This window comes from Adiantum capillus-veneris, chromosome 27, assembly GCF_014529385.1.
Source record: "Adiantum capillus-veneris isolate H3 chromosome 27, ASM1452938v2, whole genome shotgun sequence".
Taxonomy (NCBI): Eukaryota; Viridiplantae; Streptophyta; class Polypodiopsida; order Polypodiales; family Pteridaceae; genus Adiantum; species Adiantum capillus-veneris.
Window position 1 is genome coordinate 91,137,476 of NC_140957.1, and position 24,186 is coordinate 91,161,661.

Here is a 24,186-nt window from a genome sequence, read left to right on the forward strand (position 1 = left end):
CATCTACCATGGCTTGAATATTGATGAACACAAGCCGTGATTGAGAGGAGGGAGCATAACCTTGGATAATCAAGGAGTTAATATAAGGGTGGATGATTAAAGTCTCCATAAGGAATGCTCTAGACGTTTAGAGACAATGATAGATAGATTGTAATATGTAATTTGATGCTAAATGTTTCTATTATGATTTAAGTTCTATGTATCTTGTGGGGTTTTGCTCCTTTTTATGATTGCTCGGAAAGGTTTGCTTGGGGTTTGAAATTCCTCATCCTGCAATCAAGCATGGCCAGGCCCATAACCATTTATGGACAACAATGTGGCCACAAGATTGTTCTTATGTTTGACGATAGCATCTATGCACTTTCTATCTCTTTTGTGATACAACATTATGAAATACCTAATGCATTCAATTTTCATCCATTAACTCTAATGGGAGAGCAAGTGAAGATAAAGGCTACTGAACTTGCTAGTGGTGAACAAATCTTCCTTCTCAATCTTCTAGAAGGTTCACATTGCTATTGAAAGCACACAAGGTGTTGGAATGAAGGACACACTAGTAATAGTCCGATGGTCCCTCTAGAATAGTTGGTATACTACATGCAATGCCTTCACAAAGCAGCCTACACATGGCACTCAAGCAAGCAAAGGACATCATTCAAGTTCAAGAGCTACCTATGCATTATGATGGATATGTGGCATTTCAGTTACCAACTTTTGATCTATTTGTGCACGAACTTATGACAACTGCAACATGTGAATTTACCATGGAGAATAAGTTTGCACAAATAGAGTTTTAGAATATGCTCAGCAAGATGGTTCAGAAGCAAGGATATGACTGTGTATCAATGTGTATGTGAACACATTAAAGGAACAGTATGGCTCTTTTGTTTGAGACTATTTTAATGTGTGTGAACATATTACAAGAAGAGTATAGCTCTTTTGTTTGAGACTATTTTAATGTGTGCAAACACATTACAGGAAGAGTATAGCTCTTTGTTTGAGACTATTTGAGATGTGTATGTGAACACATTACAGGAAGAGTATAGCTATTTTGTTTGAGACTATTTTAATGTGTGTGAACACATTACAGGAAGAGTATAACTCTTTTGTTTGAGACTATTTGAGATGCAACATGGTTACTTTGCTATACTATACTCTATAGAGTAACTCTATATTGAGATCTTGATCTAATCTTTTTCATTGCTTATTCTCGCTCGGTTTCTTGTCTGCTAGGAAGTACTCGCTCCAGGATTTGGATTCCTTCCACAGCCGATATACAGAGTGGCAGAGTTCTATCCTACAACAAAGGTAAGCTTACAAGTGTGTGCATGTATGCAGGTAGCGGTGTGCGAAAACCCTGCATATGCATGTCATTATATATACAATAAACCCGGGTGCAATGCCAGGCGCGATTCCACTGAGGTCGTGTTTATATCGCAAATGGGCATTAGGTAAGGTAACCAAAAATAACCTTATGTAGTTAGAGTACAACATTTATAGTAAGCCAATCACCATAATATCCCACCACCATCGCCATGTGCTAGGCCACATATGAAGCATCCAAAGAGTAGAAGGTTTTTAGTGATAAAGAAACATTACAATATTGGGCATACTCAAAGTACATAGAAGGAAAGAAGGGGGGAAAACTTGATTAGGGTTAAGCTTGCAATTTCACCATGTCATTTCCATCACCCAAGCCGAGTGAAAATCATGTTCACATGCTGTCCGAGGGAAAACTAGTGGCCAAAGTACTTTCTTCTGCATAAACCATCATGTACAGTCATAATCATGAATATAGATCAAGACATATCTTGGAAATATTGTCAATTTGAATATTTGACCTTCAGGATTCCGGCACGATGTTTTTTTTAATTTAAAGTTTACATGATTTTGTGGTACTTCATGATTTTAGGTATTTATGGAGCATGCGTATAATATGATACTATTCCTGTGATCCATCCAGATCATCCCATGCTATGACATGTATGTGTGTGTGCATGTGCGTGTGTGTGCGTGTGCGTGTGTGTGTGTGTGTGTGTGTGTGTGTGTTTAAGAGACATAATATGACCCACAAAGTGCACCACAAAAACATTTCAAATATTAAACATATTGAGTAGGTGCCGATGCACATACCTGCATCAGGATGTTTCCTTTTCCATAATCGTTGGCGCATAAAGTGCTGAAGATGTGTGTATGTTCAGGCTCTCAACCAATCCACTTGCACATAGCACGAATGTTGTTTTTGAGCTGAGCCATTGTTGGATAGCTATGGACGAAACTATAATGTGCCAGTGTGTATACGTGTGTGTATCCAGTCATGTTACAAGTGAAGTGCATGTATGATGGCCAATCCTACACCATCTTGAAAACATTTACAAGCCAGTCATGTTTGAGCAATGTGAATCAGCATGTGCAAGCACGTCAGAGAGAAAGGGGTTTATGCGTAAGGAGAGAAACTTTCCAACGCATGTGTGTGATTATGTACACACAGGGTTCCTCCATGTGAGGCAACAACTGATGTCTCTCATTCTAGAAAAAACTTTGAGGAGCTTCCAAAAGAAAATTAGTAGCTCATAATGTCATCCATCAACATATCAAATCTCATGTGTAGACCATTTAACCTCTTCAAGTTATGATCTTTGTAAATAGACCATGCTGTGTTGTTTTTTCTGCAGTAGCACCTACTAGCTACCTATCTAAATCTCTATATAAAGAGCTATGTAATACCTGCTCATATGAGATCAGAAAGAGGGTAATCACATAGGTTTAAGGGCCACATTAGAGTATTATCTCAGCACTTTGTGATTGAGTATTGAGTTTACTCTCCCATTGATTAGTGTATCCTAAAATTGGCATTCTACACTTCATGTAATTCCACCATTAGTAAAATGATTGAGTGTTTCTCATCAAATTAGCTTGTGTACTTATTCTCTTGATTAGTGTGTGTGATTATGTCATTCAATTACTTCATTTGTGAACCCAATTACTCTCATTTTCACAATTAGCACAAGAAGTCCTAGTTCGTAGTGCTTACATAGTACTAGAGTGTACCTTGAGAGGTGCACCTAGTTTATGATCTTGTGCTAGATTTGTTTTCACATGGTATCAAAGCTCTAGGTTATTGGGCTGAAATAGAGCTTAAGCTATTGGGTTGGAAGTCTAGAGGTATCGGTCTAGCTCTCCTAAGTACCATACAAGTTAAGTGTGAGATTTCATAATCAAGAGAAGAGAGAGTGTTCATTGCGCGCGTGCGCACGCGCACACACACACACACACACACACACACACACACACACACACACACACACACACACACACACACACACACACACACACACACACACACACACACACACACACACACACACACACACACACACAATGGCCCCAAGTGATATCACCCTTCTTGGTGATGAAAGAAAGGTGAACCAAAACAGCTATGACTTGTGGAAGTTCAAGATGCAAACACTGTTGATGATCAAGAACATGTGGACGATTGTGACGAGTGAAGAACCAAGACGTCCACACATGGAGATCAAAGGAATGATTGGGATATAAGAGGACTTCAAGCTCAAGGATTCATCAACATTAATGTCAAGGATACGTTATAATTTACAATAAGAATTAAAGTCAAAATAACCATGGTTGATCACACTTAGTCATGAGTCAATCAATCTTGCCATGATTGGTGGGAGGAAAGTCACTTCTCCTACAATAAAGGCAAGAAAAGTGGAGTTGTCTACCTATTAATAGGGAAATTTTTCATAGCTGATTTGTCTCAATCTAGGATGAACTTTGAGGAGATTCCAAAATCAAAGTCATAGCTTATAATTTTCTCTATCAGGATATCAAATCTTATGAGTAGCTGATCTAACGTCATTAAGTTATGGTCTTTGCAAGCATGCCCTACAGTGCTATTTTTTCTACATTAGAACCTATTAGCTACCTACCTAAGCCTCTATATAAAGAGCTATGTAATACTTGATCATATGAGGCGAGAAAGAGGGTAATCACATAGGTTTAAGGGCCACATTAGAGTCTTATCTCATCACTTTTTAATTGGGAATTGAGTTTACTCTCCCACTGATTAGTGTATCCCAAATTGGCCTCCTACACTTCATGTAATTCCACCATTAGTAATATAATTCAGTGTTTCTTATCAAATCAGATCGTGTACTTATTCTCTTAATTAATGTGTGTAATTATTCCATTCAATTACTTCATTTATGAACCCAATTACTCTCCTTTCCGTTGCAATTAGCAAAAATACTATAAGTACTAGTTCATAGTGCGTACATAGTGCTAGAGTGTACCTTAAAGGTTCATCTAGTTTATGATCTTGTGCTAGATTTGTTCTAAGAACTAGTTCTTAACAATATCTAGGAACTTTTGGAAGATGCTGTCTTTTGTCTTCAAGAGATGGACTCACACTTTTTGAGTAGACTCATCTATGAAATTCAAGAAATATAATGCCCCCCTGGAGACTTATGCCGCCTAGGTGCATAGATCCGCATAGATGATGATGAACAAAATGTAGAGGATTTTCTAGATTCCTATCAAAGAATGATGAGGCAAGCCTAGTTTGTTTCTTGTATATGAAATTCCCATACAAACTAAAATTAAAATAGTTTAATAGAGGGATATAGCCAAAATACTATAAGTCTTCATTCCCTTATGACTCATATGACCAAGATAGATATGCCAAAACTCAGTAGAAGGCATCTTGGCTACACAGATAGAATTGTTTTTCACCAAAAAGAAATACAAGGAATACAATGAGCCAAAATTCTAGCCTTTAAAAATTACTAAGTTATCCTTTTTTTCTCATCTAGGAACCATTTCCAAACATTGTATTGTATCCAAAATTCTGGCCTTTAAGCATTACTAAGTTATCCTTTTTTATCATCCAGGAACCATTGCCAAACACTGTATCCAAGATCATCAAGCATTCTGCAGAAACCAAGCTCTTAGTCAACTTTGGCACATGTCTAACACCTCGCAACATGAACTTAGTACTATTACATATACGCAAACTCACATCTCTAATACCAAAAATTGTACTGTATCTAAGATCATCAAGCGTTCCTACCAAAACCAAGCTCTTAGTCATCTTTGGTACACGTCTAGCACCTCATAGCATGAAATTGGTATAATAACATATGCGAAAATTCACATCTCCAATAACACATATCTCAAGCTGAAGAGAATCACCCAATTTAAATGGGCCATGTGTAGAAGAATAATTGGAGAACCACTTCTTGTGAGGAGTAACCCATGTAAAATAGCACTCGAGTCAATAATGCAATTCTACACATAGCATTCATCAAGAGATAAAAATGCCTTTGGACTCAAATCAGTGGACTCAAATCAGAAGTGAATACTAGTACATTTGATGGCTATATGACAAATCAATTGAGAACAACATCAACATGTGGAGACTCAACAACTATGACTACAACCTCTTTGTCTTTGATTTTTTCTTTGACTACTTCTTATATGCATCAACATAACTAGTAGTGTCAAGAGACTGGTGTTGAATCTCTTCTATGTAGAAAGCACTAGTAACATCATTGAAAACAAGCTTGCCCTTTAGAGTTACTAATGAGTGTTAAATGTATCCCATGATGCATACAAAAAACATAGCAATAAAATGGATTTCATTTTCATTGAAATTAAGCCCCTTTGATGTCAAGTATGGAAAAACATAGTTAGACTTGTTCAGTGTGAACTAACACTACTACCATCTTTCATATTAAGAAGCATAAGCTTCTTCACCATGAAAAGTTTGTTTGATGCACTCTTACCATCCCATGATGAGCATAGAGACTCCCACAATTATTTAGAATTGGTCTTGTCCATAATCGTGAAGAATATAAACTCACTAAGATGAAACCTAGTAGTTCCATGGCACAAGCATCAAGCAAGCTCTTCCCATCGATCATCGGGGTACAAACCCTCTTTGTGCTTTTTCAATGGTGATGCAAGTCCTTTGTTGATTAGGACATCAAACATTCTCTGCTTCCATATATTGATGTTATCTTAATGTCGTTATATTCTATCTCAAAAGATCCAACCATACTGACAAGAATTAACTACAAGAGAGTAACGTGAAGAACTTATGGAGAATTCTCCAAGTTTTTTTAGCAGAGCCTCCTTTGGTCAAAGATGAAAGTCTGAACTAGAAAACTCAGCAAAATATTGCAATGTCAATGCAAAAGAGTATGGTAAACAAACTAGAGAACTCATGTGAAAAATCTGACAGTCTCCTCTTTTTAGAGATGAAAATTTCAAACAAAACTGAGCAAATCAACACATAAACTATAAACAGAGTATAGGTAGGGCATAAATTGGCATATACTACTCAATGCAAAAGAGTATGGAAAACAAACTAGAGAACTCAAGGGAAAAATCTGACAGTCTCCCCTTTACAATGTCGTGCTGTGACACGTACATAGTGGGAACGCATGCTACAAGAGTTATCTTGTAACTTTTTAGATACATAGTTATATTTTCTATAATGTACATATGAATATTTAAGTATAATAATATGCTTTCTATCTCATCCTATTATTTATCTCAAGGGTAACCTATTCTTACTTTACCCCCATTAGAAAATACTATGGAAAAAGCGTCAATAGCTCCACCTCTTTAACTTGGCGCAAAAAGCATCGATTCTTTATTTCTACTATCTCATTATTATCTCACACCTTAGCTAGATCCTATATCTAGATTCTATGTATTTTTCTTATTTTTCTTATATTTCTTTCTAAATAGCTACTAGGAGGGAATCAAATCCTAGTGGGACACTAGGTGGCATGATTTCAAAGATACACTTATTTTAATGCATTATTGTAAGCATGATTACAAAGCTTTGTCAAGGAGCAATGTCATGCTTTCATATGGCATGAGGTGTCCTTTGGAATCAAATGAAAGTCTAGGCTAAGGGGACCACATGAAGACTTTTGCTACCAAAAATGGACCCTATTTTGATGATTTTTTTGCACAAAGTTCTAATCCGAATTGGAAAATGCATATAAAAAGAAAGTCGTAGGTAATGAGCTGAAGTTTCTGCCCATATTTTTAATTTTTTATTTGGATCCACGGTTGAGGAGATATGATCAAAATACTGGACCCTAGTCTGTCCACATCATGCAGGGACAACTCATTTCCAACTTTTCCAGTTTCTGTTCACACTGGCTCTTCTCTTCTTCCTTGAAAAGAACTCAAGCATTCAAGCCATTGATGAGGGAATTCTTGAGGGAGTGAGTAGTAATGCCTAATTGTACTTAGCCATTAACATAAGCCCAAGCCTACACTTTCTTCTAGAGGAAGACTAGCCATTCTTGCATGCTATCCTTGGAAGATCAACTCTAATCAAAGAAGGTCTTGGATTTGGCGTATCAATCAAAGTTGAATTCTCCCCTCTCCTTCTCTCTCCATAAATAATGGTGCCGAAGGGTTTGTCAAGTAAGATGTGTTCTACATTGATGTTTTCTTAATTTCTTGTTGTTTTCTTTTTCATCTCTAATCCAATATATATATATATATATATATATATATATATATATATTTCTAATCTCATCTCCTTAACCAAACCTATCTCTCTCACTCTTAGTAATTCATCCTCTCTACAAATTCTAGGTTCTCTTTGCTACAGGTACATCTCTCCCCGCAGTATCCTTATTGCCTATGAGCAAGAATAGGGCTTGGGAGGGAAACTTATCATCTCTTCACTTCTCTCATATCTACATTTCTCACATACTATCCTAGATGAATAACCCACATGATGATCATTTCTAGCGCTTTCACTCTGTACGATCTATTAGAATTAACGTATGGATTAGCCGTAAAATACACTTTCAACAACGTATAGTGTTTCTCTTTGGTCCAAAAAGGCTCAATGAAATACTTCTATCACCGGATCCCATCATACTACCTCTCATAGACTATAACTTTTCTTTTGATGTAAGCGTAGTTATCTTGCTATGAACCAAGAGGATTTGTACACACAATTAATCCCAATCACTAGACAAAACATATATATTTGGTCAACCAAGATTGAATGCCATTAACACATCTATTAACCGTTTCATACTACCCATGATACGATATGACCATAGCCTTGATGTTTTCATCTTTGTGTTGTTTTGACACTCTCTTTTGTGTTCTTTCTTTGTGTGTGTGAGTGCAAGAGAGAAAAAGTGAAACTTCTTTGATTGCACTTCCGTCCAAACCCTAGTCTACATGGCATCTATGGTTTAACTCCTTCATATAGTTTTTTGGAGTTCTCTCACAAACTCTCACAGCCATAAGCCCGGTGCTTTCGCGGAAAGACCGCAAATTTCTCGACAACGGAGATGAAAATTTCAAACAAAACCGAGCAAATCAACACACAAACTATAAATAGAGTATAGGTAGGGCATAAATTGGCATATACTACTCAAAAAAATGGTCAAAAGATCACCAACTTGGCATAAAAGCACCTATACTATCTATACATGTCATATGGCAAGGCCACTAATGGGGATATCCAACAACCTAATCCACTTCACATTGGGTATCCCGACTAATGATCAACTTAAAAAAAATTCACCTGACAACCCTCACAAAAAGTTTGTAGACAAACTAGCTAGAGTCTCAAAAAAGGCTCTTCTAGATTGAGTCTTAGAAACGGCAAGAATTGCCAAAACAAGCAAAAATTGGCTCCGTAACAAAGTACAACGAAATTATTCGCAACACAATTTGCATCCAAAACATAAAACTATCATTGAAAAATTGCATAGCACACGCTCAAATAGGCGCCAATGAGATGCAAGAAAAATTTAAACTTAAGTGAGCTCCTTGCGGAGAGTAAAACACTCTCAATAGAGAACTAACACTCTCAAGGGCTAGTCACACATAAACCATATGTATCTAGAATCTAGTGGAGCTGTAATGGCTACCATTGTCAAAGATTCTCCTAGATCTTTTGTGCAGAGAGAACCTATGACTGTCTCTATACATGTAACTTTGTACCCAAGAGCCATCCCTGAAAGGCCACAGAGACCATACATCATGGCCCAAAGAATATAGAAATCTAAAAATAAAAAATGCTATTCTAAAAAATGCATGAGATTTTTTGCTAACTGCAATCTGTAACCAGTCTCTCATTGTTGACAAACTTTCTCTCTGTGTCTCTCTCTACAATGCTAGAGAGCATGTGAAAACCAGCAGTTAGATGTTACCGAAGTCGATGCTAAGTGTCACTTCTCTATGGAAGAGACACCTCACCCATGTACGTTGATGTTGGAGGAGAATCCAATGCCCCAAGAAAAAATAATGGCTTTTCAATGCTAAGAAAATTGGGTGTTAATGCCGAATTCCACCACTGGACATAAGTGTCTTGCCTCTCAAAGATGCTGAAGTCACTGAAGCCAAAAATCGGTATGTGTGTGTGTGTGTGTGTGTGTGAGGATAATGATGTATTGCAAATTTTTATGACGTGGCACATTTACAATGTGAATATATATGTCCACCTCACTCTTTATGCTTTTTGATATGTGGGACCAAATGCTACTATGTACATAATGTCATATGTGTGAGAACGGTTGTTGCGGATGCAAACGTGTACATACCTTAGTAGGGAGACGATGCCCTAGACATGGAACTATGACAAGTTTTATCACATTAAAACATGACTAATTTGATTTAGAAATTTACATATATCAAGTGTATCGGGATGACACACTTGTTTCGCCTAAAAAGTTCAATGTGGGTGATCTTGTCCAAAAATAGCAGGTTTTATGCGCACCTAAAAAACGAGCATCTAAATTACTTGCTAAGTATAAAAATGGGGTATACCATGTAATTTGAGGACAAGGGATTTTTCACACAAATTTAGGGATTTTCCCTGCTCATTTGGATTTTTACGAGCAAAAAAGGGCATTTTTGAACTTAAAATGGAAAAAATGGCCAGAAGATGGAAAAAAAAGAGACAAAAAATGGCTCAAAATTCCATGTCAATCATGTTCTTTTTTTTTTGAAGATCAATATCAGCTCATTAAGCCTCTCTGAAGGGATACACATGCTTCTTCTAGATATGGTGTGCTATTGTAGTCCTACACTATTCCTACCTCATGTTGGACTAAGAGAGGGTTCCAAATAGGGTTTTCTCTCTTCAAAAGGTGTGTGGTACTGTCTATGGAAGTCCTTAAGCTTCCATAAAATGGTCTTGATGAAGAATTGAAGGTGGAAGAAGTGTTTACGCGATACGTCAAACAAGCACTACAACTGTACAATTGGGGTTGAGCTACACCAAATCATCATACACAGAACAGTTTTGAGTTGATATTGGTTCTTTTTTAGACTAATTTTTTTTAAGCCATAGTTTTTTTTTTAATGTGTATTTTGCTTTGAATCTTTTGCGACTCGCTTGATTCTCCTATGAACTCTCATAGCTAGAGGCCCGATGTTTCCTAGCTACACTACGTTCTTCTTGACACAAATTTGGTAAACCCAACATGAAGCAGGCTAGGGTGAGGGTTCAAAATATATTTCAAGGTCTCAATACAAATGGTTAAAGATATGGAGACACAAGAGCAACATGCTACCATATACATGTGGTAGTGATGTGTGTGAACACACTCAGGACCACCGGGGCATTTTCCCCTCACAAGGAGGTTTTTTCCCCTGTGCATTTTTTATATGCCCCCATCACTCTAGAACTAACTTATATTTTCCATTGTGCACTAACAAATAATACTCTCTATTGTGTGCCTTGATATTCTTCATCTTCTCCAAATTGAGTGTATTTCCTTGCAACCCTATTTCCAACAATTGGTATCACAGCAGGTTGCGTCCTCCCAGGCAAAGTCGCTAGCATTGCCATCACATGCATGCTCACTTTCTCCATTTTTTGTGAGATTTGATGAGCTCTAGTAGGTCAAAAATTACTTCAAGAAGGCTTGTAGCTCCAGGTCTGCTCAGAATTTTCATTTGAGATTGTTTCGGCCTCTTGTTTCCACTACAGGTAGTACTATGTAGACAATTTTGTCCTTTTGTGTAGAGTTTCTATCAGTGCTATTTTTTGCAGAACAAGTCCTTATAGTCTTCTCTGGTTTGTGCTATATAGAACATGCTAGTTTCGATTTATTTCTCCTCGTTTCGGGAACTTTTCACATCATGTGCAGGTACTCGCCATGGCTAACGACACAAATGTGCTCAAGATATTTGCTACTGAGGATAAATGAGATAGGGAAAATTTCCCAATGTAGGCTTAAATGATGCAACATGTCCTTGTGTCAAAGGGCATTTGGAATGCTGTGCAGGGGATTGATGTATGTCTTGAGTCTCTAGATGTAGGTTCTATTGAGGATGTTGCAAGTTTTGGTGGCCTAATTACAGTTGCTAGAGTTGTTTTGCCTATGGTTAAGCATGCTCGTTAGGATGTTAGAGATGTGCATGCTCATGCATTAATTGAATTATTTGTGAAGCGTACTATTACTCCTTGCATTTTCTCAGCTAAATTAGCTAAACATTCTTGGGATATTCTGGCTACAATGAGGCTAAATTGCATTGTTTCATAAAGAGCTTGAGTCAAAGATTATCCATGATAAATATGACATGGAAACTTTCCTTGCTGGTATCAAGGATATTTATGAGTAACTCGTTTTTGCATGTGAAGTCATTTTTGATAGTTCCCTTGTGCAGACTATTCATGATGCATTTCCAAATTCTTACCAAACTTTTACTAGTACTTAGAACTTATGAACCAAGAAAATCATGATTTTGTCAATTTTGATGCATTATGCACATTGCTATTGCAAGTGTTACTTTCAAGAAAGAACAGGGCTAAACAACGGATTATGTTGGCTGCTCAAAGAAAAAGCGGTAACAACAATGTATCCACTTCCCATGGTTCTTTTGTGAGTGAAAAACCACAAGTTCCTAATTCTTCTATTGGCAACACTTTTTTTAGAAATTTTGGTGAAAAGGGAAAAAAGAAGACGCGTTTCCATAATTGCAAGGGTTATGATCACTTTGTTAAGTAGTGTCCTAAATTGAACACAAAAGAGTCCAAGAAGAAAGAGGCTTGTTCCACTATAAGTGAAACTATATCTTCTCTGAAAGGAGACTGTGATGCTGATGTAGATGCAAAGTGGGAATTTAGTGCAAAGTGCACTTATGATCCTTCTATCCATGATGCATGCATAGCACTTGCTATAGATTCACATGTGTGGTACTTTGATAGTGGTGCTACAAAGCATAGTACCTCACATCGGGACTTGTTTACCTCTCTCAAGGATGTATCTCATGGGAATACAATCACTTCCACCAACAATGCCTCTTATCCAATCAAGGGCGTTGGAAAGATTGTGATGTTGACTGTTGCAAATGGTAGTTCTTTCACACTTGTTGATGCACTTTATGTACATAGGATAAAAAAGAGCCTTTTATCTATATTTGCACTTGCTAGACTTGATCTTGTTGTGAAATTTGTGGATGACAAATGTATAACTCATGATCTTAGTTTTGGTGATGAAATTGTTGCATCTGGAACTTTATATTGTGGGTTGGATAAGATCACTTTGTATGAAAAATGTGGGGAAGATTTTGCAAATGTACCTATGGATCCAAAGGCTATTTCAGATGCAAAACTTTGGCATATACATTTTGGACATCTGAATTTTTTCAGCTTGCTGCGTTTGTAAAAGTTTGATATGGTTGCTTCTTTACTGCCTCTTAAAGAACTTGTGAAGCATGTATTTTGTGTAAGATGCATCGTTCAAAGTTTCCAAATGATGGATCAATTAGGGATTCATGCAGATTGCAACTTGCACATAGTGATGTTTGTGGGCCCATGCAAACTTCATCCTTGGGCAATCACCTTTACTTCATGACTTTCATTGATGATTACTCCAAGCATGAATGGGTGTATCCTCTTAAAGTTAAGTCCAAAGTGTTTATGTTCTTCAAGCCTATTTTTGACTATGGCTAAAAATGTATCTAAACGTATTATAGGCACCCTCAGTTCAGATAAAGGGGGGGGGGGGGGGGGGGGAGGTATATGTCTCATGAGTTGAAGGAACTTATGGTTAGTAATGGTATAAAACACCAATGTACAGTGCCATACACCTCAACAAAATGGTGTTGCTAAAAGATCAAATAGGTCGCTTACAGAAATGGAACGATATATGGTCAAAAGTCAAGCTTTGCCACAATTGTTGGCTCGAGTCTATCATGTGTGCTACTTATGTATTTAACATGTGTCCTACAAAATCTTTGTAGTCTTTGACTCCTTATGAAGCATGGCATGATAAGAATGCACTATTGATCACATGTGTGTGTTTTTGGTTGTTTGGCTTGTGCTCTGGTTCCACAAATGCATCACATAAAATTGGATGATAAGGCTATTAAATGCTTTTTTGTTGGTTACAGTAATAAAAGCAAAGGTTGAAGGTTGTATCATCTGCAAAAAAATTGTATCTAGGTTTCACAAGATGTTGTGTTTGTGGAAGATTTTGTTCACTCCTTGTTGTCATGTACAAGAGACAATAATATAAGCTCACATGAGATTTATGAAAGTTTGTTGCCTCTTTTCAATGGTGGAAACTTGATGTAATTTCCAATGAGGCAAATGTACAATGTATGTGGGTTTCAAATAATGCTAAGGATATGCCTATTATTGATGGATATGTACATGATGTTGAAAGGACTGAGAATGAGCAAGCTAGAAATATGCCAAAATGGATGCTGCATACTTTGTGTGACTCTAAATTGGATGCACCTTTGTATAGTCGTACTTGTTTAGGTTCTTTCCATGCATCTTATTTATAAGATTGTTATAATTTTGGATGTTTCTAGCTTATGTGATGTAGATGAACCTCTATCTTTTGATGAAGCACATAGTTTTGAAAATTGGATGGCTGCCATGCAATTAGAATATTATGCACTTGTAGAAAATGACACACATACTTTACATTGTGATTTGCCTCTTGGAAAAAAGTCCATTGGTAAAAGTGGGTTTACAAGTTGAAAGGAAGACAGATGGTGAGATTGATCACTATAAGGCTTGACTTGCTGCAAAAGGTTATGCACAACATAAAGACATAGATTATGAAGATACTTTTTCTCCCACTTGTCATATAACAACTGTGCATTTTCTATGCGCATTGGAATCTTGTTTTGGATGGTATGTAGTGCAATAAAATATTGTTATGGATTTCTTGAATGATGATATATTTGAGGAAGTTTATGTAATGCAACCTCACAATTTAGTCATAAAATGATAAGAATACAAAGTGTGCAAATGTAAGAAAGATTTGTGTGGGTTGAAGAAATGTCCTCATGCTTGGTATGAGAAAGCTGACACTCATTTGGTTAAATGAGGCTTTCATAACAACCTAGCAAAAAGCACGTTGTATGTAAAGCATGAGGGTGATGTACTTCTCATTTTCCTTCTTTATGTTGATGATTTGTTGGTCACTAGACCGAACAAGATACATATTACTGAATTTTAGGCTGATTTAAATGCTACTTACAAAATGAAATATTTGGGGATGTTGTATCATTACTTGAGCATACACTTTAAGCAGTCTAATGGTGGTATTGCCTTGTGTCAAACAAGTTACATAGAGACATTGCTATGTAAATTTGGACTTGAGGACTACAAATCTATTGCTACTTCCACAAAAACAAATTTGAAATTGAGTCTTTATGATATTGGTGATCGTGCTGATGTCACTCTTTATCAAACTGCTATTGGATGCATTATTTATGTATTCAGCACGAGGCTTGATATTCAGTTTGCAATCTCACATGTCAACAGATTTATGCATAGCCCAAGGTCTAAGCATTGGCAGGTTTTCAAGAGTATTTTTTGCTACTTGAGTGGAACTTTTCATCATGTCTTGTTTTATCCCAAGGGGGGATCATTGCTGCCACATTTACATACTTTTTTGGACTTGGATTGGGCTGGTTGTTATGCTACACAAGTGTCCACAAGTGGTTTTTGTTTCATGCTTGAAAATTCATGCATAACACGGTTAAGTAAATAGAAACCTATTGTGGACACTTCCAATTGTGAGGTGGAGTATAGGGTAGTCTTCACAGCTATGGTTGAGTGTGTATGGCTCAGACGCCTTATGAACTGATTTGGGTGTTGGATATGACACTACCAATATCATCTACACTGACAGTCAAAGTGCATTGGCAATTGCAAGGAACACAGTTTTTCATGCTTTCACAAAGCACATTGAGGTGCATTATCAATATGTCAGGGAGAGAGTCTGAACAAGAGAGATCAACTTGGCTTATGTGCCAATATAGAACAACCTTGAAAATCTGTTCACAAAGGCATTGCCTTATGAAGAGTGCAAATATTTTTGCAAAGTTTTGGGATTTTTCCCCTTTGTGGATTGATCATGCACTCATGGCATGGAACTTCCCGATACATTATGAGCCATCTCTTGTTCACGGCATCACTCCCAAGGGGGAATTTTCACCATATACATGTGGTAGTGATGTGTGTGAGCACACTTAGGACCGCATGGAATTTTTTCCCTCAATAGGAAGTCCCTCCCCCCCCCCCCCCCCCCCCCCCCCCCAAAAAAAAAATAAAAAATAAAATTTGTATATATGCCCATCACTCTAGGCTAATTTATCTTTCCATTATGCACTAAGAAATACTACTCTATTTTGTGTTTCTTGAGCTACTTCATCTTCTCCAAGCAATGCCTATTTCCGTGTAACCCTATTTCTAACACAAAAGGGGATGCTTTTTGACCAAGGTACAATGCAAATGTTTCAAGAATTTTTTACATTCATGCAATAGCAACAAGCTGCAAAAAGAAGGTGGATTTTAGAAACCAAAGCCCTTAAATCTACTATGAATAAATGGTTCAATTTGAAGGAAAACATGTAACAAAGTATCTTTGTGGTTAGTTAAAGTGATGGATCTATAGTGATTACGAAGGTAGAGATGATAGGAAGTTATGATCTTGGTGTGGTTCCTGAGATTAGAGATCATGTAAGGGAAATTAGGGAGAAACATGGAACAAATAAAATTAGACTTAACAAACAAATAACTCATGGAAGAATCTGAAAGGGTTACAAAGAAAAATTTCTTATAGTGGGTTTCAAAGCCAAAGAAGGGCTTTCTATCACTAAACTGCTAGCAATGCTATGCTCAACTATCATGAGCACTTTCGATAGTGAAAGACTGAATTTTTTCTTCAAGCCATAGGATGTGCGCTCCAAGAAAATTTAGAAGATAAGAATATAACATGGTTTAAATGCAGAGTGGAAAGAGGTTGAGGATGTAGTCTCACTGCTTGCTAAGAGGCAACTTCACATAGACAAGTTGGTGGTGAATGGTGCTAATCCTACCTCTAGCATGCCTAAAGCTTTTGTTAGAAGATAAGGATACAAAACATGGTTTAAAGGAAGAGTGGAAAGAGATTGAGGATCTAGTATCACTGCTTGCTAAGAGATGGAAAAATAGAGACAAGATGGTGATGAATGGTGATACTGCTACCTCTAGCATGCCTGAGATCCAAAAACAATTTCTACTGTGACTCTAAAAGGTGATTATTGTCTGCTTGATGAGCTTGTTAAGGGCATGCATGGAATGAAATTGAAGTGGGCTAGGTTTGAAGAGAAAGGGAAACCTTTTGGGAAAAAGTTCCAAAGTAGAGAAGAGTTTGTGCACATATGTATATGGTGTGATAACACTGTTCATGACAAAAGAGATTGTGATAGCTTTAGTGATGCTTTAAAAAGGGACCTTGTGTTTTTAAGGATGGCAAGATCCACTTGCAACTGGGTATGCCGTTAGACACTAACTTTGTAAAAGGGGGTATGCAAAAGATACTAGAGGATATGGTGACCAGTAATGCCATCTCTGCAGTGGACACCACTAACTATGGGGCAAAGATAAAGCCCATTGCAAATAAATATGGATACTTTTGATGATGTTTATGTCTTGTGGCCAAATGTGGTGTTGTCATTGGAGAAAGGGAAGGTAATTCAACAGATGCCACGTGAAGCTTGTGTTTGCATATGCCACACAATAGGTTGGGATGACCCTATGGACCCTTTTTTGGTGCATGATTATCTTACAAAATACTACACCAATGAAGCAATTGTGAAAGAGAAGCGGAGGTGTGAGAATAGGAATGAAAGATCATCTACTTCAAAGAGAGTTACAAAAGAAGAAGGAGGAAGGGATACATGACCTTCTCATGAGGCCGCATAATAGATTCCTCCTCCTCTTGAGGTTCCTATGGAGGAATTATTTATAGAAAAGATGAAAGATCAAGGAAAAAAAAATTAAGAAAAAGATCCTTCTTATAGGTTACAATATGACATTGAAACTACTACAAACTTAAAATAGGTATGGGGGAAAGGATTTTGAGCAGTAAAGTTGAGTTTACTTTGTGAAGTTCTTGGCATGGCTAAGCACGAGTTCCATGAGGAGATTATAGATATCATAAAAAGAAAGAGGCCAACTTTTGTTGATTATACTCTTCCACAATCATAGGGAGAAGAAGAGTCACTGAAGGCACAAGGGATACATGTACAAGAGAAGGAAAGTGATGACAGTGTGTGAGAATTCTACTAGTCTTCTAGACGAGATATGCATGTTAGATTTGTGGATGATGATGAGGAAGATGAAGACTCACATAAAATCCACTACTCTAAAAGTCATTGGGGAAGATCTACAATGGAAACTTTGGTCAAGATGGGTGATCTTGATGAGCCATACATTGCGCTAATAGATCATGACTCTAAAATCAATCTTATGTTCAAGACTCTTTACATAAAGGGCAAGCGGCCGATAGACACAAACCATGGTTGGATGATTAGAACTACCAATAACTCATCAAGAGAGCTCTACGGGGCTTGCCCAAATGTGAAGGTAACCATTGGAAATGTCAAAGAGGAGTAAAACTTATTCATGCAAGAGATGCTTACTTATCCTCTTATCCTTGGGAAGTCATAAATCACACAACTCTTCACATGGACACAAGGGTCTTGAATGATGGTTCTACTTATGCTAGGATAAAGAGTAGACATGGGAAGCAAGCTCTCCAATTCTTAACAATATGTGTGAATCATGAGAGGAACCATGATAGTCTGCGGGATTATCCTCTATTGAAGGCAAACAAAGCATTCAAGGACTTAAAGGAAATGAGGGGTTCTGGGCATGTACCATTGTGAGAATGATTGCAATGATACAGAAAGAAATAGGTTCTCACTTGAATGAAAAGGAGAAGAATCTTTCTCTACAAGTTTTCAACGGCTAACAAAGCATGGCTCAATATGTTTCATGAAGCTTGAAGATATGAAGAGAACTAAATGTCAATATGTATATAATGTACATAACGAGATGAGAAAAATGGGTTTTATAGAGGATAGGGAATGTGTTTCACAAATCTTTGCACAAGTTTCTTATGTTGATACTATGTATGAGCTTGAGGCTGTAATGGATTCTAAGATACAATATACAAGCTATGTTGTATAATTCTTCTCTTTGGAAATGTATGAAATGATTGAGTATTTTGAAAATATTGAAGGATTCAATGTCAATGAAGGACCAAACATGCGTATAGAGAACAAGTTCAAAATTGTGGCAAAGAAAGTAAGACCAATTGCCTTAGCTTCACCACCAAATTCCAAGGAGAAGCTAGAAGAAGCTTCTTTGCAGCAGCCAGATCTTAGGGGTCCAAAAAGAATAAGACACAAGTTCACATTGATGGAATCTCTAAAAGAACTAGAGATTAGCTGTGAGGAGTTTTTAAGGCAAGAAGACAAGAAGTGTTTTAAATTCTTTCAAGACATGGTAAGGCTTTTTCTTTTCAACCACATGAGATAGGATGTGTTGTTCCTAGTGTCATTACATCTATATGGTGATCTTCACTATCCCTCATGTACCTTGGAATTTACATCCAAAAGCACATTTTTCAAAGTTAATAGAGTTACTCAATGAGAAGACTAGCATGGGTATTTTGGAGCCTTCTTGTGCATGCATTCAAATAGGTGGTTCATTGCACCTAAGAAGAATGAATCTTTGCATTTTTAATACAAGATATGCAGCTTGTAAATAAGGTTACTATCATGAATGCTGGTGTAGAACCAATTGTGGATGAATTTATAGAGGCATTTGTAGAAAGGACAATTTACTCAATGGGAGATCTTTATTCAGGGTATGATCAATTTTAGTTAGGCATTGAATACAAAGATTTTAAAATAATGAAAACACCTTTGGGATTGGTAAGGATGTGTACCTTACCTCAGGGAGTAGCTAGGTTATCTACAGACATGATGAATGGGATGAATGAATAATGTTCTACTTGACTTCATAGCTTGAATCACAATGCCGTTTCTTGATGATGTGTCTATCAAAGGATGTAGAGAAAAAATACAGAGATGAAGCTATGAATTTGAGGGGGTTCCACAAATTTATTGCAAACCATAGTGAAGATTATGAGAAGAGTTTGACAAGGCTGGAAGAAGTCAATCTTACGTTGTCAAAGCAAAAGTCTATATCTGGATTCAATCAAGTGCTAATTAGTGGGGCATATGTGTGGTCCTTATAGTAAAAGGCCTTGTCCAACAAAGGTGGATGCAATCAAATACATGAGAGAAACATGTACAACAATAATTGAAGTGAGATGATTTTTGGGTGCATGTGTCTTCTATCTTATTTAGATACCACATTATGCACATGAAGAAAATCCTCTCCATTGGTTTTATTGAGAAAGAATCAAAGGTTTCAATGGATAAAGAGCATACAAAAGCCATGAGAAAGTAAAAGAAGCTACTTCTTTCATCACCAACCTTGAGGAAGGTAGACTATGCATGTGGAAGATGAGTCCTTGTAACAATGGATACAAGTCCTACAAGGATTGAATGGGCAATAGGACAAGATCATGAAGAGGGAAAAATATATGATCATTAGGAAGAGGATGGGATTTATGAGGGCCTCTTTATTCTCCATAGGATTATGGAGGTGATTAACATTTTGACAAATATATGAATGCCATATGTGCAAGAATAGTGGGTGTATTAGAGAGGTGTAAGAGTGGTCAAAGGATGCACTTTCACCCCCAAAAAAGGGGGTGGACAACTTTATGATTTCCACCCTTCTGTACCTTCTACATATGATCTCTGATTTGAGTGGAGATTATAGATTTGTAATCTACACGCCAAGCTCTTATCGTAGATATATTACATGATATGAATTTCCCCACTAGATTTTAAATTTCATTTTTTTGGGGGGGGGGGGATATGAATTGAGATAAACTAGTTGTTTTTCCTGTTTGAATTCAAAAGTTGTTCTTTGATTGCATTCTTAATACTAGAGGTTTGATTCCCTTAAACTACCAAATAAAGAGGCCCTCCTAGACCCCACTCTCTTCCTAATTAGTAGGGGCATGGGTGATTGTGAAAATTGATTGTTTACCTATCCTTGGCGTGATTTCACTCTATTCAACTCTTGGCATTGCTATGTTACCATGGATCACTTACATAAAGTCATTGAATTAAGAGTTTAGGTATATTGCAGGAAAGGATAATCAGATGATAGATATTGTGTCTAGAGCAAGGTATGAAGATGAAGAGAACATGGTTGTTGATGGAGATGATGTAGGTACAAAGTCCTACACCATTGCTCATGCTAAGGGTGATCAAATGCATTTGGTAGCATCACTTGAGCCATTTCAAGAGGAGACCTATGAGGGTGAGTGGTTTTTCATTGGTTGCTAGTTAAGTGCCTTGCAAAAGAAATAATGTTGCTCTAAATAAGAACTCAAGAGGATAAGAAGAAAGGCATATGTGTACTTTTAAAAAAATGGATACTTCTGAAAGCATCCAAAACAAAGGCGTGCCAACTCCACAAATTATAGTATGTGACAGGACACTCAAATGAAGCTTATCAAGGAGTTTCATGAGAGTGTATGGATTGGTCATTGAGGTACATGGGAAACATTTGACAAAAAGAAAGAAAGATATTGGTGGAAGGAATGTGTACAAAGATTTATCTCAATATGTGGAGTCTTGTATAACCTGTCAGAATTTTTTGAGGAATAGATCTATTTCATTTGAAGTAGAGCAAGTAGTAATAGTAGTAATCAGTAGGTGTGTTTTTAAGAAATGATACTCATTCAAAAGATTCATGAAAATGTTTTTATATGTTTGCATCATAGCAAGTATATTTTACATGTTTCTTCCTTTGGTATGCTCAATACAACCATTAGTAAATTCAATAAAAGTGGGGAGCTTAAAAGCTCACTAATTGTCATTTTTTCTTAATTGTATAGATTTTCTTAAATTTGATCTAGAGAATCTATTTCTATGATTCAATCATGCCATCTTATAATTTCTTTACTTATTAAGAAACGATACTCACTCCTAGCATCATGATGTCGAGCCTAGTTATCCTCTTCTTTCCTCCCTATTTGCGGTGCCAATGTTACCTGGCATCAGTTGTCACGAGCAACTCCATCATCCCCAATTTACATGAACTCCTTGTTCTTTGGCATGCCCCCCTATTTTTAAAGCTCTATAAAAAATGCACTTACATGAATCATTGTAGGTTGAAAGAAAGAGTAAATGAGGTGGGTAGTCCTACAAATATTCTTACGATAAGGGTTCTTCTATTGATCGACATTACGTACGGTAAGTGGAAAAACAACAAAACCACAAACATATATGCAAGTCCCCTCTTTCTGCCATTCATTCCTCTCTTTTTCAAAAGGATTTTTGTTAGGGGATCATAGACAACCATAGAAAAGGGCAAAAAAATGGACGTGTATGTATACAAGTGCATGGCAAAGGATTGAAGGAGGTTCAAAGAATCAGGGCAGGCAGATGATAGCAAAAGTGTATGTATGATGAAAATTTCTAGACCAAGAGGGATTCAAAATGGGCTAAACGGGATGGCAGGTGAAGGATGTTTGAGGTGTAGTTTTTTGCTTGGTGATGAAGAGATTAAAGTAGTGAGAGAGCTAGTCTAGATGGTTCATCAAATGGATCTATTGATTGAAAGCTCTGATGGTTTGAAGTTGGAGGGCATTTCATACAGTAGATGTATAGGGAAAATGATGAGAGGTGCTCAAAGCTATCTTTTATTAATCAAATAAGGTGTGTGTTATTCTTATCGATTCTTCTCTTTCTCTCTCTCTCTCTCTCTCTCTCTCTCTCTCATTCTCCATCTTTGCACCTGCATGCCCTAAAGCACCATGGATACCCACAAGCTTCACCCGCTGTAGCTTTGATCATAGCACATGGTATCAGAGCATTAGATTGAAAGTTTGTGTTTGACATGCATCGCGGGAACAATTGTTTGCAGAGGAGATCTGGCCTTCGTCTACAAGCGTGGTTTTGATTGTAACCACCACCAAAAGATTTTCCATGGCCTAAAACACAACCTTCAACATTGAAGTATCTTGCAATTATTCTTCTACTTGTGCTTTGGAGAAAAACATCATTGACACCGTTGCCTCTCCATCTGCTATACAAAAAAATGCCATTTTTCTTTTTGTTTCACACCTTGTTAAAGTGTCCATTACCTTTGAGCCTTTGCTTAGAGGGTTTTCACACCCTCGGTTTGATGCTAAGTGGTCGGTGCCCATTAATAGCAAATTGAAAAGGCTTTCAAAATGAAAATTCCAGATTTGCAGCATATCAGCAAGGGTTTTCTTAGGGTTTAAAATCTACAATCCGAACAACAACAAATCAAAAGGTATCTTAAATATTTTTCTAATAGTGGTGTGGAAAACGTATTGGAAATTAGTCTTCAACATTAAAGTCTTTTGCTGGTTCACTATGGGATCAAATGTGGAAAAATTCAACAGTTCCGGATTTCATACTTGGCAAAATTAAAGTGAAAGGCTATTTGATGTGAAAGAACTTGTGGAGTGTCATAAAACCCTTATCAACCGATGAATCCGGCACATCCATTGCAGTTACGAGAGCACTATCTACCAAGCAACGACAAAAGGACGAGCAAGCATTAGGTATTATTTTGACATCTCTCGAAGACAATTTTATTCATTACTTGGATCATGTGCAATCTTCTAGTGCTACCTGGATACAGCTAGAGAAGATTTTTGGTGCTAAAGCTAAGTATTCAATGATGTGCAATCTTCTCGAAGACAATTTTATTCATTACTTCGATGATGTGCAATCTTCTAGTGCTACCTGGATATAGCTAGAGAAGATTTTTGGTGCTAAAGCTAAGTATTCAATGATGAGTCTGAAATGGAGTTGTACTCTCTTGCTATGCATGCCGATTAAAACATTACATCTTTAGTTAAACGAGTAAAAAGTATTAAAACTCAACTTGCTTTTGTCAAATCCACAGTCCTCGATGAAAACATTACATCTTTATTTAAATGAGTGAAGAGTATTAAAACTCAACTTGTTTTTGTCAAATCCCCAGTGCCAGAAGAAGATCTCATAGCTGTTTTATTAAAAAATTTGCCTGATAAATTCCATCAGATTGTTACTGTTTTAAAAGAGAAAGATCCTCTCCCCTCCTTGGATGCAATCATCAATTCATTCCAAGAAGAAGAAAGAAGGGTATCCCGTACCAATTTTTCCATTATTCCTAGTGCATATACAGTCTCCCCTGCAGTATCCCCCAATAGTTCTTCTGGTGCTCCTAGTGCCTATGCAGTCACTAATTGTGCTTGTACCTCAACTTCATCTCGACCCTCCATTGGTACCAGATCTTGTGCCATTTGTGGGTGCAACAATCACCAGACAAAGGAATGTTTCAAGAAGAATACTTGTGTTCACTGTGGTAAAACAAATCATCCTTCAAATAGATGCTTTCAAAAGGGTAAAAATTAGATTAATGTGATTGATGGAGACATTGAATCTCAAATATTTTTTGTTGACAATGATGTTTTTAAGATCAATTATTTTTCATGTTTTTCCTAGTCAAAATAAATTGTACAGGCTATAGACACAGCCACACATGAGTGGTAAGACCTTTCAAAACATCAATTTTTTGTTGAAGTCCTATTTTGTTTTGCTTCTCATGAGGTTATTGGGTACACCTTAAACCCAAGGTTTGGTAGTGAACCAAAAACTCCATTTATTGGTAGCTACTTTTTCAACCTACACCATATCTGTTTGAGGGGTGGGGGGCTCACTATCATAAGCACCAGGTTATGGATTCACCAAAATCCTTGGTTGTGA